The sequence below is a fragment of the Saccostrea cucullata genome, unplaced genomic scaffold (assembly GCF_032062105.1).
Source record: "Saccostrea cucullata isolate Sc308-1 unplaced genomic scaffold, CSIRO_AGI_Scuc_v1 ctg6659, whole genome shotgun sequence".
NCBI classification, from domain to species: Eukaryota; Metazoa; Mollusca; class Bivalvia; order Ostreida; family Ostreidae; genus Saccostrea; species Saccostrea cuccullata.
In genome coordinates this window covers 5,314-24,478 of record NW_026918895.1, presented here as the reverse complement: position 1 = coordinate 24,478, position 19,165 = coordinate 5,314, and the positions used below count along the sequence as shown (strand labels likewise).

At 32.6% G+C, this 19,165-nt stretch overlaps 1 long non-coding RNA gene across 2 annotated transcripts; it reads right to left on the bottom strand.

The window, feature by feature from the left end:
- Nucleotides 1-5,761: 5,761 nt before the first annotated feature.
- On the bottom strand, nt 5,762-11,635 carry LOC134274679 (uncharacterized). 2 transcript variants are annotated; one of them, XR_009993673.1, is made up of 6 exons: nt 11,554-11,635; nt 10,580-10,630; nt 10,307-10,395; nt 8,530-8,657; nt 6,028-7,773; nt 5,762-5,913 (listed from the first exon to the last, which is right to left on the bottom strand). It is a non-coding gene; the product is annotated as an uncharacterized LOC134274679 (long non-coding RNA). The 2 variants fall into 2 exon arrangements; XR_009993670.1 differs by lacking the exon at nt 11,554-11,635 and having other exon boundaries at nt 10,580-11,291.
- Nucleotides 11,636-19,165: the final 7,530 nt, after the last annotated feature.

Below are 19,165 nucleotides of genomic sequence, written 5' to 3'. Positions count from 1 at the left end.
TCAAACTATTCCAAAATTGAAATTATTTGTCTTCTTGGTCAATCAGTAACATTGTACGTTCTTGCGTAGCTGAGGTGGATTGAAAATGAATTTTAAAATAGAATTTCAATCCGGTGTTTTCTCGGACGTCCGTGTCAAATTGTACCCACCCATTTCATTGTTTATCGTTTAACATTTTGACAGTAACAGATGGAGATGACATAAGTGGCATATTTCCAATGTTGCCAGTTAATGTTCCGCGGTCTTAATTTGTTAAGCAAACTGAATCAACACAACTTTGAATGGTTTGCATTCTAATGATTCTATTGCAGCAAAGTTTTCTCAAAACAAACGTAACTTTTTAAAGTCATTTGGAAGTAGTATATGAATCAGTAAAATATTAATGGACATGCTGATACAGCTCATCCCAATTTCTGAAAATAAAATCTTTATCTTCTGGGCACCTTTCTTTACTTTTTCGGACATTGATAATCTATTTAAAATACCTATGAAAGCATTTGAAGCACTCTCTTCTAATATATACAAGATCCTTGGTGCCAACAACCAACTGGCACTTTATTTTCAATGTTACCATCACCATACACTAAATCGTCATTTTTTTCTTCCTCTGATTGGAACAAGAAGTTGATATTATCTTTTGGGTATACAATGTAACTGGTTCTTTTCGGACACAATAATTAATTTTTATAGAATTTTTGTATTTAATTTTTCTATCAAAATGTTTTTATCTTTACATGTGTATAACTCAATCATCATGTATTTTTTTAAATCCCATAATTTTTAATTTCAGGTATACTATATACATGTAGCTGAGCTGGACAAGTTTTTCAAACTTTCAATGAATTAAAACGATCGACTTGAATCTGTTTTGATTTTGTTTATTAAAAATCAGACGTAGTTTAACGAGCTATTGCAAGAAATAAAACTGTTGTAATTATGAGGATCGATCTTTCTCGCATATCGATCACTGGTCTTAATAATAATAAGCCATTGTATCCGCACACGCATGCATTCATTCATTTTAATTGTTTTTATTAATAAAATCAAATGAAACATTTTTTCAATGATAATGTACTACTGCAATACACTTTTATATGCAGACATGTTGAAATGAATTAATTAATATAACATACATTTTTCAAGTCCAGTACTAGTGTTGTACACGTGACCCACTGAATGCTGATAAATTCATGAAATAAGGATTAAAAATTAATGTCATCTGAAATTGTCACACATTTACTTCTTTCTTTATAAGTAATTCTTATCTGCAGAGTTATCAAAAACACTCAGTCTTGTCGGCAAGGTAGGGAATTTTCTGGACCGAAAACGTACAAGGAAACAGTGGTCCAAACGACCGTTTAAAACATTGAACGTGATGCAAATTTCTAAAACGCTGTGCCTAGGTAAGGACCACAAAACACCGAAATCGTCCGTATGGTGACGATTGTCGATCAAAATTGTTAAAGCATGTCTCTGATTAGAGACTCTGTATCATAAGATAGAATTTTTTGTGAGATCAAATATCATAAAACTTAAAAGGCATCTTATTTTAGTGCTATTATTTTTTCCCTTTATCAGCGATTCAGCGTACAAAATAAGATGCATGTATCTGGTCTGACAAAACTTTGTCCAGTCTAACAGATCATTTGACTTTGTCAGACCAAATGTCTGACAGTGATTCAAAAATTTTGAGAACTCTGCTCCGAAAATCACTGCACAGTAAATTCATTTACAGTTGTATAGACTTTACATTTGTATCTGTCCTAATATACTTAGAAGCATAGGTGAAATATTTGCAAGATTTTGCCATGGTTTATTTCCTTCATCACATGACTCTTAATTGTTTGGAAGTTTGAAAAATAACAATAAAAAAAGTTTCAGTTTGTTATATGATCTAACGTAAACTGTTATAATTTGTTGTTTTTCCCACTTAAAATTTACATACGTACATATAGTTCGAATGTCAGACCTGGCTGTTCCGACTTATTTTATCAAGAATTTCATATGTGAAATGCTTATAAATTTTATGCCACATGAAAACAACTTGGAAACTCAAAAAGCTTAATCTAGTAATTTATCTTAAAGTTTCATTTTCTGTGTATGTTAATAACTTTCTCTTCGATTTTCTTCATGTTCGATGTTAAACGTGTTAGGATTCAATATTAAACGAACAATAATTGTTCATTTATAGCAAAATCAATGTAATTTGTTTATTCTTTTGATGTTTATTGTATTACCAAATAAATATTGTTGAAAACTTCGAATATTTATGGTTAAAAAAAGGTATCACTTTGATTCTGAAATATTTTTTCCACGCGTCAGTCAATGCAAAGAGGTTTCGCGCAGTCATATACTACATGTGCAGAGTTGTTTCCCTCTCATTCTTTATAGGTGCCGCTGTTTGTGCTGCAAAGGAGGTTTGTGACGACAATTTTCAACATTTTTTATAGTTCTGTATAAATCAATTTTAATTTAATCAAAATATAGTATTCAAATTAAGTTAAATGAAATTCAATTGCATTTAGTTTCGTATCATTTATCAAAATTAGATAAATTCAGAAAAAATGAAATGGACTATTTTATGGCGGACGTTTATGCAAGTTTACATTGAATATCACAGGAGTAAATTGGTCGACACAGAAGCCCCACGGAAGGCCACTATATAATCAATACAAATTACTGCGCTTAGAAAGCCCGTGATGACCAAGGGAGATTGAACATAGTTCAACCCCCAAAAAGGACTTCGACAATCAGGTCCTTTTTTGTCTCTGTAAGTTAAAGAAATACAGAGTAACAAATAAGTGGTTTTGTTGTCGAATGTCATTATCGTTTGCTTATGCTATACATAACCATGATAACCAAGCACGGCTAAGTACTTTGCATCCATATTTCGACTATACTTCTTTCCCCCCTCTCTCTCTTCTCAGTTGCTAGAAAGTAATAATGTCCCCTTGAAAATCGCCATCAGAAAAAGACTAAGGTTTTGAAAAATTTAGAGTAATGGAAAACTTTACAATAGAGAAAACTGCATAAATATGCTAAATATTACTCCAAGTTAAAAAGTTAATCTACTTGATTTAATGATCATCACTGCAATGAGATATAAGGCCTAATGATACCAAAAAAATTTTACTTCAATATTTCTCCCTTTCTCTTTTATGAGAATGCATGTAGATATTTATTAACAAAGTATACCAGATTTTTTATTTTCTCTGACAGGATTTAGTACATTCATTGTTGGTAAACTTTTTCTGATAACAATGAGATTTGATGCTGAGGGAAACAAGAGAACATAATTTAACAAACGTAGTAAATGTTTCACATGAAAAATTATGTTCTAAACATGCCAAGACTGTGGGGTTTTTTTTTCATTAGAACTAGCTTGTCTCTATTTAAACTCAAGATAATGAAAATTTAATCCTGATTGCAATTGGTTCAATTTAGCACGGTTCACATTTGAAAAATACAAAATAGTGTATATACCATAGTACTCTCAGAAGGTATAGTACAACAGTCGAGGTCTTTTTACATGGATTAAATATAGGAATTTCAGGAACTTTTGAACACAAGTAATGATTTCTTTTCATACATAGGGGGATTGCAACTCATTAAAATTGGTTCTCTTATGTTATTTTTTCAATTGATGTGTTCCAAAAAGACAGAGAATTAAAAAAATTCAGTAGAAAATGTGAGAAAACAAAAAATAAGCCATAGTCATTAATGTATAAGTTGCCTCGGTTAGTAACGGGAACAAAAGAATTTAAAAAAAAACTAATGTACCAACATAGAATTTAACATGTGTATATCATCTAACAAATCATGAGTTGAGACTTCATGCGGTGACATGTAGCATGACAAGATGAAGAGAAAACTTTCATTTTTTTTATTATTGGATTATCAGGGATATCATTTTGGATGAAGTATAAATGAACTGCCTATGAACTCCCAGAACAGTCAGTTGAACCCTGTCTTGAATGTCTTGACTTTTGATTTGGAGCAAAGAGCAAAATAGAATTTTTTTTGTATGTATGTTCATAATGCATGTACCATTTCTCAGCTGCTTCAAATATACATGTCAATTAAATATACAGGCATATATAATGATGTTCATCATCTCGGACAAATGAGAATAATCTGTGTCTCAGGACAGGCTCTCACCGGATCCATACGACATTATCATTTTAACTTTATCCACCTTAATTAATGCAAGAATCCGCTCGACTCAAAACACATTTATCCCCACTTCTATATCGTGAACATTTAATATTAACATATCAGGGGCGTAGCTTCCATTGTGGCAATGAGGCAACTGCCTCACTAGATTTTTCTCAGCTTCCACCTGCTCCCATAAATAATAATATATTGCAAAAATCTTTTTGTAAAATTTATAAGCAAATCTATTATGTACGTTCATATAATCAAGGTTCAGGCTCTACTCCCATTACTGAAAGACTCTGAAGTAGGTAATAATATGGAAATATCAAAAATTGATGCATGTTTGACAGTTATAGTTTTCACGAAAAAAATGTATTCATCCTAAAATGTGTTACAAGTTTAAATAAACATATTTATTCGCTTTTTTAACATCGTCAGAAACCCGCGGTCGGTCTCGCTTCTTCTTACCTTGAGGTATGGAAAGCGAAACCGACAGCCCTCTCAAAAAGTGTTTTATGATCCAAAATAATGCTTACTCCTAACAAAATCGATTCTGTCATCTTCAGTTGATGATAATCGTGTACTCAAGGGGAGGGGTTGCACGCAAATAAATAACAAATTATTTATTTCCAAGATAATTTAGGAAAAATTCTTTATGCTTCAATAAAGTTAAAGAATAAAAAATAAATAGTATAATAAAAAAAAACACCTCGCTGTACATGTACTCCACAACTCTATTGAAAAAAGGGGAGGGGGGGGGGTTACTAACAGGTAATGAAAAAAAAATCATATATATCATGTACATACATTTCGTAAAAGGCAGTCTGATTAAAACCAGCCCCCTTCTCCTTTCACTCGTCAGGGAGGAGAAGGGGGCTAGTTTTAATCAGACTGATTAAAAAGGAAAATTACTATAGTATTGCCTTATTTCACAACTCTCTTTTGTGGGGTTGTGTATGGGTAGTTTGGTGGTAAAAGGGGTATATACACAAAATTACGAAAGTTAATACTTGTGTAATATATGCATACATGTTTGTTTTGTGAATTTGAAATGCTAGTGAATTTACAAAGATACGGATACAAACTGTGTATTTATTTACTTATTTATTTATTTAATACCATCTTATATAATACCGTGACATTTAATTTACTACTGCAGAATAAAAATTTTAACTCAAGTCCTTTAATACCCTTCCTAAAAAAAATAAATAAATTGGCAATTCCTTGAGATTAGTCAAAATATTCCATGAACCTATGTTAAATTCCAATGTTAATGTCTTAAAGAAAAATTACGTACGTTTATTTAAAAATAAAATTGAGACTACTGCCCCTTTCCCAACTGTTCTCCAAGTGTTTTTTTTCTTTGCATTGAATACAAACATTCTGTCATTACTATACCAGTATATGTCAATCCTGTATCCTCTCTATACGCAGTTGTAAAATATCTATTTACATGAAGTATAAAATAATTATATTTTAAATGAACCTCTGACGATTAAAAGATATAATGATGTAAGATATAGATAAGACTTAGATATAATTATGTTCCTCATAATAAAATTGTTAAATTAATTTGCACACTTTAATTGGCTTAAAATTTCCAAGGCCGCACTTTGAATTTAATCATGAACAAAAAACTTGAGTACTCAGTAGCCTTAAACCTCACCCGAGTCAACTGAGCCCTGCAGATCTTCAATTAAATGATTATAAAATTTTCTTATGTGTATTAGAAATAACATTTTTATTTTATGACTCTATCTAACAGGAGGGGCTAAACTACGACGGCGTATTCGTGCCATTTTAACAATGCTTTTTTAAAATCGTTTGTACCATTTAATAAATCGAAATAACATTTTTATTTTATGACTCTACCTAACAGGAGGGGCTAAACCAAACGTGAATGTGATTATATAAATTATATAGTGGATACGCTGAAATATATACATGACTGACTGAACTAGGTTTACATTCATGCAGGTTCCAAAAATTAAATTCCCAATTAAGAAAGGTCTCAGACTTTCACAATATATTTTAATTTTTTGGTGAATTTATCAAATTTTAAACAACAGAGCTAGATATTTGTAGTAGCAGAATATCATTTTATCTTGATAAACATACCAATATAAACTCAGAATAAGTATATTTCGATTTCATAATATTTTTATTATGATTACATACATACATATGCTAAATAAAAAGATACATAAAATCAAACTTTAAAAATTGTTTTATTCTTCAAATAAAGAAGATAATTATTTTTGTGGTAATCTTTACCTTTATTCAAATTCTAGTACAGTGTAGTATGCAGATGTATTTATATTATCCAGCATTTGTGCATTGGTTTACAAAAGCATGTGCCTGTAATATCTGTTCATCAATAAAATTTTCATGTAGACAACAAATTAACTTCCAATAAACAAAGTTTTGTGAATGATCTATGTACATGCATTTCATAACTCATGAAATATAAATAAATGACTGACCAGACATTGTGTCAAATATTTCATCAATATATTGACATTCTTATTACCTGGTAACTTTTATAGGTAAAATTAGAATATGTTCCTAGATATTGGTTGACATGGAAAAATTATTCAGAATATTGAGAATATAAAATCCTGTAATTTGTTCTAAAATACATTAATCTTACAATATACAGGTAACTTTCAATTGACCTGGCTTCATCAGTTACATGTAGCAAACACTTAAAAAAAATCTTTTTTTTTTTAAATTAAAGAACTTTTATGCATGCACTAAAAGTGCTAAAGGCTAGACTGGTACCCTCACATTGGTTAACCAGCACCAGATCCCTGAAAAACCAATTTTTATCATCAGTGACCAGAATCAAGGGCAGAGAACCAGTGCTAAAAAGCCCATTTGGTCATAACTCTCCCTGATTCATATTATTCTGAAAAAGGTTTTTAAAAAATTTACTCCTAATATTGCAATAAATTAACTTTGACCCAGTTTGGTGACCCTACTCTGCCCAAAGGGATTATTACCCTCAACCTTCTCCAAGGATCCATTATTGACAAAACAAAAGGCCCAAAAGGCCTTAACAGTCATCAGAGTTATTTATTATTGTACTAAGGTGAATAATTACAGGGGACTACATAATGTATATGTTCATTCAAAGGAGAACTTAAATCCCTTTTATTCAATAATGCTTTTTGCAAAGTTTGGTTGAAAATTGAGGGTTTTGGAGAAAAATTCAAATAAGTAAATATAGTTTACATTGACAACTGAACAATGGATGAATTTCAATTAATTAAACTCATGTCACACTTTGGTTCAGGCGAGCAAAAACAAATAAATTCCAACAAATACTTCAAACATGCTTTTAAAATTAAAACATAGCTAATTAAGTTCTCTCAGGACAACAAAATTCAGGATAGGGAAATTTGATATAGATTTGAAAAAAAAAGAGTTTGAGAAAGGAACTCCTAGTCATCTTTTCAAAGCACATGATCCTGAGGTGGAGATAAAATCCCAAAGCACTGCCAGCTTAACCAAATGACAATACAGCACAGGCCTAAATCAAACGCTGATCTACCATAGCCAACCTGCAACTGAACTGAACACACAACTGAGAGGTTGGTTTCCAAGTGTCTGGCTCTCCTTGCACACATGAAAAGAAAAAGAAAAGATATTAAAACATATGAATCAGCCTAATTGTTAAAAAAATTAATGAAATGATGGATAATAATTAAAACTATTAAAAACTAGTGGAAATACTAATCACAAATCATGCATTTTGATATATTATAAACTGTACAGGTGCATCTTTTGCTCTCCTAATCAATAAGATATTCAATAAATTAAGAAGTCTGCTACATGAAGCCTTTTTTCTAACTTTATGACCTTATTTAATTAATTCAAAGGTAAAAAAGAGATGTTTGTTAAACATTTATATCCCCCTCCCCCCAAAATTGGAATTTTTAAAAGTCCAAAAGGGCATAAAGTGTGTCAGAAATGGCATGATCGTACCCAAAACATAACTTGACTTAGATAGTCATCTGATAAATCTGTATACTACAGTTCACTTCAGTATGTGCAACCTCGGCAAAGAAATGAACGATAGCTGCAAATAATTGGAATTTTTCTAAGTCCAAGGTGCATAACTCTGTCAAAAATGGTGCGACTGTGCAATGGTAGTGAAGAAAATGAATGGAAACTAGGTGGACTGACAGACAGACAGAACGACCGATAGACAGCAGCAAAGCAATATGCCCTGTCTTCTTCGAAGGGGGGCATAATTAATAATTTCACAAAGTACTTCATGTATTCAAATTAAGTCTTGGTGAAAATTATCATTTTCATCAATATAAGTGACTCCTTTAACAACTGTAGTGAATATGAAGACTAAAGTTTTACCTGAACCTAAATTACCCTGGTAGTTTGTCTTCACTTTGACTCTCCTCCCAAATCTTGGATGGTAGCATGTACTGTCACCTATGGATGGAATCCTAGCTGACCATTTAATTAATTAGTAGGCATTTACCCTGCAACAAGACACATTCTGATCATGAGTTTTATCTTTGACCTAAATATGAACATGAATCTTTTTTATATGTCATAGATACTAGATAGTTGTTTAAATTTCTATTAAAGTTAGTTTAAGAGGACTTTAAGAGATATATCATCTATAAATTTAGGAATTATGTCTTTATCATATACATCAGTATATAAACACATATTTACGAATGTATTCCCAACATAACACGTACTATTAAAAAAGCTCTAATATAAGGTGACCTCTGGTCCCCCTATTGATGTTCAATATAAGGTGACCTCGATCTAGTCTCCCCCTACCCCTACTGAGGTACAATATAAGGTGACCTCTGGTCCCCTTACTTATGTACAATATGATATAAGACACCCTCTGTTCTTCCTATTTATGTAAATATAAGGTGACCTTTGGTCCTCCTTATGATGTTTAATATAAGGCGACCGCTGCCCCCTAATGATATACACCATAAAGTGACATCAGGTCAAATAAACTTTTTGCTACCTCTGGTGTCCTATAAAGATTATGGAAGCGAGAATTAGTTTTATATTGGACTTCAATAAGTGTATCTAATTCTTACAATGTAGTGTATATATATATATGTTTATTCACCAATCAAGGGCCCTCCGGGGGCATGAACAGATTATTACAATATGATTACACTGATCACAATTCTATATTATAGGTGTATAATGTAATATGACTAGTGATTAAGTTTGACATTGAGAAGTGCATCACCACAAGATGTATCATCATGAAAATGTAGGATTTGTTACATATTCACAGTACAGTCTCACACTGGATCAAAAGTATAGAAAACCATAGGATGATAAAAAAAAACATGAATGAGACAAAGGTTATCATTTGTTGTACATTATCACAGGCACCTGAAGTGTGGATAATTAGCCCCAACCCTTTTTTAATTAAAAAAAATTGTAAGAGTGTAAAATATCTCAAAAAAAATAAAATTTCCCTGTCAAAGTCAAACACATCTATATATGTTGTTTTATGCAAACAGATTGTAGTTTTTCTCACATTTTAAAAATGGCCTTATAGGGTATAATAAAAATACACAAGGTAAGAAACAAAATTTGTAAACAAGCGGGGGGTTCCCAGCTTTGAGACAGATTTCTAAGGTAATAACAGTGTATTTTTATAATACTAAATAAGGAATAAAAAAAAAGAGGGGGATTATCCATACTTCAGGTGCCTGTGACATTATTAGGATGCCACAGAACATTTTTAGGAGGAATAATTCTAAATTGTGGTATGTGCAGTAATTTTACACATGATATAATTTATAACCAAATAATTATTCCATTGTTAAAGAATCAGTGAAAAGTCTGAGCGAAATAAAGGGGTTGGAGAGGGGGTGCACTTGATCTTTCTTCTCCTCCTGCTTGTTAGAGATCTTATAATGAATGCAGAAACTGGAAGTTGCTTACTCTGATTTATTAGTAAGGAGATCAGAGGTTAGGCACTGTGTTTAACAAATACTATATAACCTGACATGATATTATAAGGGAGACCACAGATTACCTAAATTAATCTATACCTATTAAACTTATATACCCAGGTATATCATATATCTTGCTCCCCCACCTTACTTTTTAAATTATGTATTTAGATATTTTACCAACTTACGTCAGTGTAAAAGTACTTTAGAAGTCATGATCATTTCTCTCCATTGTAATTGTTTACAGAGTAGCAAAACTCCAGCTCAGTATAAGGACCTGGAGAATAAAAATCATAATATTCATTCAATGACTTAGTCTTGAACCAATAAATGATTCACAGGGAACTGCATCTAAGACAACATAGAATGAGTTCAGTTTTAATTACTGGCAAGTGAATACAAAAATTTAATAAATGTGAAATTTATATTGTACTTGCTTACACATCTTTACATGAACTTACCTATATTCAACCCAGTGAAGGGGTCCATATCTATGGTAACATATATGATGTCTGTTAATTGTTTTTCTAAAAAAAAAAATCAATAAATTTCATAATGAAAGAAATAAAATTGAGTCCTCAGATTGATAAATAATCTATTTTTTTACAGGGTGAGGGCTAAAATAGGCTTTGCCTTCTTTTCTAATGCCATGCATTCATTTGTAAATAAAATTTTGCATAAATAGAAAGGAGAAAATGTATGACTGGACTGGGATTGAACCATGGATCCCTGCATCACTAGTCAGGTGCTCTACCGACAGAGCTTCCAAGGCCTATCTATATATATGTACACAGTCCACTCCAGCCATATACTTTCAATTACCTCTTTAATTTCCTGTTACAAATAAAATCATGTTACATTAATTAGTTCAAAAATTGGCCTCAACATTGAAATATAAATAAAAATATAAGAGATGAAAACAAATGAAATATTTCTGTTACTCATTGTATTACTGAAAACTATTATAAAATTAATGTTAAAAATCCCTTGACACAAATTTTTATTTAATCTTTTCTTCTGTCACTTGAACATCACCCTACTTTTTATTTTACAAGCCATTAATTTAAGATGAAGTGGGGTAGGTGTTACCTTAATTTTTTTAGACTTAATGATATAGTTTTATTTATACTTGTAATGTATACACTGTACATTACATGTAACACTTATCTGCATGTATCCAGGCAGGCATAGGGTATGATAGGAATCATAGTGTGATAGGCTTCGGAAGCAAATTGAAAGTGTGTGTGTGTGTGGGGGGGGGGGGGGATTTTAAAAGAGGGACCAAACCGAAAAAGGTATAAGCCTAATTTTCCATGTAAGTTATTGTATCTTTGTGATTACCCCCAACCCCCACCCCACCCCCACCGTTCCGACGTTTATGACGTGTTACCATCCCCGCCGCCCCCCCCCCCCAATTTGGATCTCAAGAACTAACTAAGTTTTTTTTACTTACAGTCAGTTAAGAAGCGTTTTCTTCGTATTCAAACATTCATATGGAAGCCGCCATGCTGACTCAATCGGGTTTGATGTTTAGAATTCTGCGCATGCGCATTTCGATTTCCGGAATGAATCGAAGTGAATCTCACCCGTCCCGGAGACTCGTTCTTTTACGTTACGCATTTTAGTTCGGGTTCGAGATTTGATGACGTCGGTTGCTAAGTAAAAGTAAACAACACAGCGTATTTCTTTACGTCAAGCAGGCATTTTTGGATTATTTGTGTACATTTTAACGATTTGGAATGATTTTTAAATTTTCTTTTGATTTTAAAAATGTCATATAACATAAGCCACATGGCTTCTCGGGCGACTATACCAGAATATTTGCCCCTCGGTAACAGGAAAGCCCTGGAGTGTTATGTTACCCTCTGCCTTCGGCATCGGGTGACATAACACTCCAGGCCTAGGGCTTTCCTGTCACCTCGAGGCAAATATTCTGGTATGTCACCCTCGAAGACATAATAAGTCGTACGTACGAGATACTAAGTCGTACGTACGAGATACTAAGTCGTACGTACGACATATTAAGTCGTACGTATGACATGATAAGCCGTACGTACGACATATTAAGTCGTACGTACGACATAATAAGTCGTACGAACGAGATAACATTAACCCCTGGTAGTCATGGGTACAAGATAACATGTTACACATACGATATTATATGTAGTTATCTGGATTTCTTTATAAAATCATGAAAAGACGGGCATGCCAATAGTTGTGTTTTTGATTGCTAAAACGAAAAACCTTAAAATCATATACATATGCAGTTTTAATCTATTTAACAGTAAAAAAAAAAGGTCAGTTTTACATGTTGACTTAGAAGTCCCATCCAAAGCAGCCCCCGTCCACCTCTCAAAGAATCTGATATTTTGAGAGGTTTTTATCGAAGGAATATTTATGAATAAAGCTTTTCAGGGGGTACCGGTGTAACGTTGAATATTGACCCGAGTTAAAAATTGGCCCGGGGGTCATTTTTCAACATTGAATATTGAACCGGGGTCATTTTTCAACGTTGAATATTGAGACTTATTTAAGAAATAAGGTATCATTTTTAAACATCTATCGGGATATAAATACGGGTCGGTCACGAGATTAAATTCCATAAAGCCCGAAGGGCTTTATGATGAATTTAATCTCGTACCGACCCGTATTTATAGCCCGATAGATGTTTTAAAATGATACCTTATTACTTATATTTACATTTGTGACTTATTCATACTTTATGTTTGCCTGATTGTGACTTTTAACGTGTGAAATGCATTATTTTTCAAACCCAACGGCATGTATGTAATCCACTGAACGCGCGTCGACCCTTTATGACGTCACTGAGAAATTACGTCGAACGTTTATCCATACGCACATCTATGACCTCTAGACCCCATACCTGTATTTATACAGTTATAGATACGCATTGCTTTCAGTAGTGTTATATAAAGATTAAGAAATAAGGTATCATTTTTAAACATCTATCGGGATATAAATACGGGTTGGTCACGAGATTAAATTCCATAAAGCCCGAAGGGCTTTATGATGAATTTAATCTCGTACCGACCCGTATTTATAGCCCGATAGATGTTTAAAAATGATACCTTATTACTTATATTTACATTTGTGACTTATTCATACTTTATATTTGTCTGATTATGACTTTTAACGTGTGAAATGCATTATTTTTCAAACCCAACGGCAAGTATTGTAATCCACTGATCGCGCGTCGACCCTTTATGACGTCACTGAGAAATTACGTCAAACGATTATCCAAACGCACATCTATGACCTCTTGACCCCATACCTGTATTTATACAGTTATAGATACGCATTCCTTTCAGTAGTGTTATATAAAGGAAAACATTTGCAAATGTAAATATAAGTCGTTGAATTTATACCCGGGGTCATTTTTCAACAGCTTGCATTGATAATTTTTTTTTCTTACACCTGATGACGTCAACAAGTTGAAAATTGACCCTGTTGAACATTGACCCCACCTCAAAGTTTGAACATTTTTTTTAGCTGGGAAGTTGTTTTACGGGATTTATCAGTATCACTTTATTTATATTTCGGTTTCAATTTTTTCCCTTTTCAAGAATAATAGAAATAAACATACAATATCACCCCGTGTATATATGTACATTTTGATCAGTGTGCACGGTTTCAGTTATCTTTGCAGGGGCGTAGCAACAGGGGGGGGGGCTTTTTCTATAACAAATGTTAATTGAAAACCTGGTTGCCCCCCCCCCCCCCCCCAGTTTTAGTGATGTGTCGAAAATGAAGTATTAGAATTGGTACTGAAAGTAGTTGACACTGAAAAAAGTTAGCCTCTACCCCCCCCCCCCCCCCCCCCCCCCCCCCCCCCCCCCCAAGAGATAGGATTTTCGACTTTGGGCAACTTTCACCCCCCCCCTTTTTTTTTGCTTGTCAACTTTTTCAGGTAAGTAAAAAAAAATTTTCTCCGGCTGGCCCCCCCCACATTTCAAAAACGATGCTGCGCCACTGCTTCAAGCATGACAACGTTATTTAAGGAATGAAGCTAATTTCAACTTATGTTATACGATATAACATAACTTGGGGCAGTTTACGCTTTATAAACCGCGAAGCGGTTTATAAAAAAGCGTAAACTGCCCCAAGTTTTGCTATATCGTATAACATAAGTTGAAATTAGCTTCATTCCTTATAATTTCATTTCAGTATAGACAATAAGACAATTTTTCCTCCAGAATAAGGCTTCAAATTGGGCATTTTTTTAAAAGTAACGTCAAGCGGAGTAATACGTTTTTGACGTAACTCATTGTGACGTAGGCAAGTTATGTTATCCAAAATATTATATGTTCCTCTGAATGATTCAGCCAATGAAATAGCTTGATACAAGTGAAATTAAATTATTTTTGAAGATACTTTACAAAATCCATGGCAGCCATAAATAACTACAAAACAACGAATAGGTACGACGGCGTATTCGTGCCATTTAAACAATGTAGAAATTTTTATTTAAATCGTTTAAACGATTTAAGAAAACGTTTGTACAATTTAATAAATCGTTTGTACAATTTGTTTGTTAAATCGTTTGTACAATTTATTAAATCCTTCATACGATTTATCAAAATAGTTTGTACGTTTTTTGTAAATCGTTTGAACAATTTAGGAAACCGTTTTTAAGAAAACGTTTGTACGATTTTAAAAAATAGTTTGTACGATTTAATAAATTGTACAAACGATTTAACGAACAAATTGTACAAACGATTTATTTAATTTGTACAAACAATTTACTAAATTGTATAAACAATCTTTAAATCGTACAAACGACTTATTAAATCGTACAAACGACTTATTAAATTGTACAAACGATTTATTAAATTGTACAAACGATTTATTACATTGTACAAACGATTTATTAAATTGTACAAACAATTTGTTAAATCGTACAAACGTTTTTTTTTAAATCGTTCAAACGATTTTTTTAAAAAAAATTCTACGTTGTTAAAATGGCACGAATACGCCGTCGTACGTTTCCTATTCGATGTCATTAATATTTAAAACAATCGGTTGCTAGTCGCTAATTTTGTCATTCCTATTCGATAATTTTATCTTTTTTAATCGATGATTATTTGGTTTATATGCAATAAAGTTGTTGTTCGAAAACATACTACCATCATTTCTATTCGAAAAAAATACGATTCCTGTTCGATAAACTTCTCATCTTATCTCATAATTTTATCTCTATGATCTCCTATGCGATGTTTTTTTTTTATTCTTTTTCAATAATAGCCATTCTGGGAAATATGAAAAATTAAACTAGAATTGGTTGTAAACTCAATTAAATAGGAATGTAAAGTTTAACATTATTATCGAATATAAATCATTTTATCACATAGATCACAAAATTTGAAAATAATGGGAATAAGGCAGAAGTTTTCTCTCTTCAAGACTAAGACTAGAGATCAGCATAATTAAAGCTGTTGCTATTTAATATTAAATAAATGTGTTTCGTTTTATACATTGATGGAGTAATTATAGAGGATTTAGTTATTCAGAATACTAATTTATTTAATTGATTATTTCTTGTATCAATTTTTGACAAAGATATATATCCAATATGTTTTAATATAAAGTACATTTTGATCCTAATTCAAGACTTAAAGGCATTAATACGTCTCACCAATTACGGAACATTAAAAAATATTAATACAAGTTGTAGTATTTTTTTTTTCAGAAACATCAAGTGATACTCTGTATAATCTTTAATCGAGAAATCAATACTATTTCTGTTTTACAAAAAATTATCTCCAGGCAGGGAGGGGGGGGGGTGTCATTCACTTTAATGAAATTTTCTAAAAGGACTCCTGCAATTTAGTAAACTATATGATCACAAGAAAAAACATGAAGTCAATATACATTTCAGATTCTATAAATAGTAACTCAAGTCTTTATGCTGTTATATACTTAACCATGTGATCAAGTTTGAGCCAATCAGAGAGCTTAGTATTAAAGGTGATATCACCTTTCCATGTTAAATAGATGCTATCACCTACCAGGTATTTGAATAAGTGGTATCACCTATTCGAAAAGGTGATATTACCTATTTGATTTTCTTACAACAGTCATTAATGAATGCTCCCTATAATATATATGTAACGTGTATGGGTCCGTGAATTTGAATATAGATCCTTAATCAACCAAATGAATTAAACAAATAATTATGCAAACTAGAGATAGATCGATTAATTAAAACAAATGATTAGATATGATCGATGACAAAGCATATGAAAATGAAAGAGTCAATATATACATATATTATTAGGATTTCCTATCCTTATCATAAACAACAACTAATATGTATGTATCTGGTCTGTGTTCTGGAAGTATCTGAACCAGTATCAGGACAGGTATGTATCTCGATCCGGGACTCGTATAGGTCTTACGATCTGTCACATATATTATACTACACTTGAACCAAGAAAATTCGGACTACCCAGTTTTCATACATTTTCTACGATTTTCTTGTTGTATACATGATATATAAGTGAAATAAATTAATTTGTAAGCAAAAAAAAAACTACAGCTGTTCTACGGGAAAAGGTAATATCATCCAATCGAATAGGCGATATCACCAATTCGAATAAGTGATATCACCTTTTCGAATTGGTGATATCACAAATTAAAACATAGACCTAAACCAAAACTTAATTGCAAATGACATTATGTATAATTCACAAAACTTATTTAATTTCTATGCTTTCATTATACATTCTTTGACTGCGTTGAAAAAGTTCATGCAGCCGCTACTACAAACTACATTGTGACGTCATAATGCCTAAAGTTATCACGACGTCATTAGCAACGTTCTTGACAACATTTTGAATTTTTTATAACTGTCTGAAGAGCCAACATGGCTGAAAGCGCTAACAGTAAAGGGTGCAAAACACAGTTTTATGTATGACGTTATCAGGACGTTACTTGATGAGGGACATGCAAAACTGACCCCTACAAAAAAATAAAATGGAGGCTTGTTACATAGACTTCTGCATATCAATGGAAAGATAAAATTGTGAATTTTGTAAATATCCAACTATAATACATTCATCAATTACTACTAGGGGGTATTTGACACCTGAAATAAGGGGGATATTGGGTTGTTTACCCATCCATTTTCAGTGCACCTATGTATTTTTAACCCCCCTGCTCAACAAAAACAGAAAAAATCAGACAAAATAAGTTGCATGCATTTCACAGAACAAGTCCTAAGGTTTTCTTTTAGTGTGCTTTCAGGGTACATTTTCCACCTCTTGAAAGAGCTACATTACCTCCTAATTGACTCATGCAATTCTGCACATGTGAAAACTGGATGTTTTGGGAGTTATCTCCCCCTATTAAAAAGTCTCCCATTTTTTTTCCTAAAAATGAATGCACATTTTTTTCTTTAAATATTAAGATAAGACTCTACTTTATGCGAATAAAAACAAAAAAGATGCAGTTTTCATCTAGACTCCTATAAATAGCAGGAAAATCCCTACCCAGCATGCTTCTCTCTGGGAAAAACCCCTGGATTTTATACGAAACTGTGTTTAGCTACCAAAGATTTTATTTAATTTGGACTGCAGCATTCTGTTTTTATTTGTTTAAGAGTATATATATATATATATATATATATATACGTTGACAAGTTAAATTCTTGGTACAGTAAGAAATACTTCAATAAATAAAAACAGAATGCTGCAGTCCAAATTAAATAAAATCTTTGGTAGCTAAACACAGTTTCGTATAATCTTTACTGTTAGCGCTTTCAGCCATGTTGGCTCTTCAGATAGTTATAAAAAATTCAAAACGTTGTCAATAACGTTGCTAATGAAGTCATTATGACGTCACAATGTAGTTCGTGGTAGCGGCTGCAATGTACAAGCTGGTAACATCAAAACTAACAAGTAATGTTTCTCTTGGTACTGTTTGTGGAATATTTCTACAGACCTATTCTGTAAAGAAACAGATACCCATCAATATTTGGACTTTCGCTCTTGTCATCCGTCACATACAAAAAGGAACATTCCATACAATATGGCGAGACGTATTTGTACAATCGTGACCGATTCTTCTCTACGCTTGAAAAGACTTCAAGAACTAAAACAACACCTGACGCGACAAAATTACCCAATGAACCTTATTGAGGACGGAATCAACAGGGCAAAAGACATACCTATAACCCAATTACGAAATATTAGCCATCCAGAGGAAAACAACGAAGAGAATATTCCATTTGTGATAACTCACAACCCCCGTAACCACAATATTCTCAATTCAGCAAAGCGATTTTTTCCAATATTAGAACAATCTGAAAACATGAAAAATCTTCTGGACAAATCATCAATTATTAACAGCAGGAGACAAGCACCAAACCTGAAGAGGATATTAACCAAAGCAAAATTTTCCTCTAGCAACCAGAGTGTCGTCAGAAAGTGTAGTGACCCCCGATGTGGAACGTGTGATTTCATTCAGGAAGGCGAACAAATTACACTTAAAAACGGGAAAGTTTTAAAACCTAATACTAGCATGAATTGTAAATCTTCAAATTTGATTTATTGTGCAATATGCCCAACCTGTGGCGAATATTATATAGGGCAGACAAATCAGCTTAACGCACGAGTGAGGGTACACAAGCAACATATACGGGACGAAACTGTCAGATGCACCCCTTGTTCAGAACATTTCGCCGAATGTGGTAAAGGGAAATTTAAGATTTTCCCGTTCTACAAAATGTGGACATCGGATGAAATCGCCCGTGTTACCAAAGAGGACTATTTTATAAGACTTTTTAAACCAAAACTGAATTGCAAATGAGATTATGTATAATTCACAAAATTTATTTTATTTCTATGCTTTAATTATACATTCTTTAACTGCGTTGAAAAAGTTCATGCAGCCGCTACCACGAACTACATTGTGACGTCATAATGACTTAAATTTTCACGACGTCATTAGCAACGTTATTGACAACGTTTTGAATTTTTTATAACTGTCTGAAGAGCCAACATGGCTGAAAGCGCTAACAGTAAAGATTT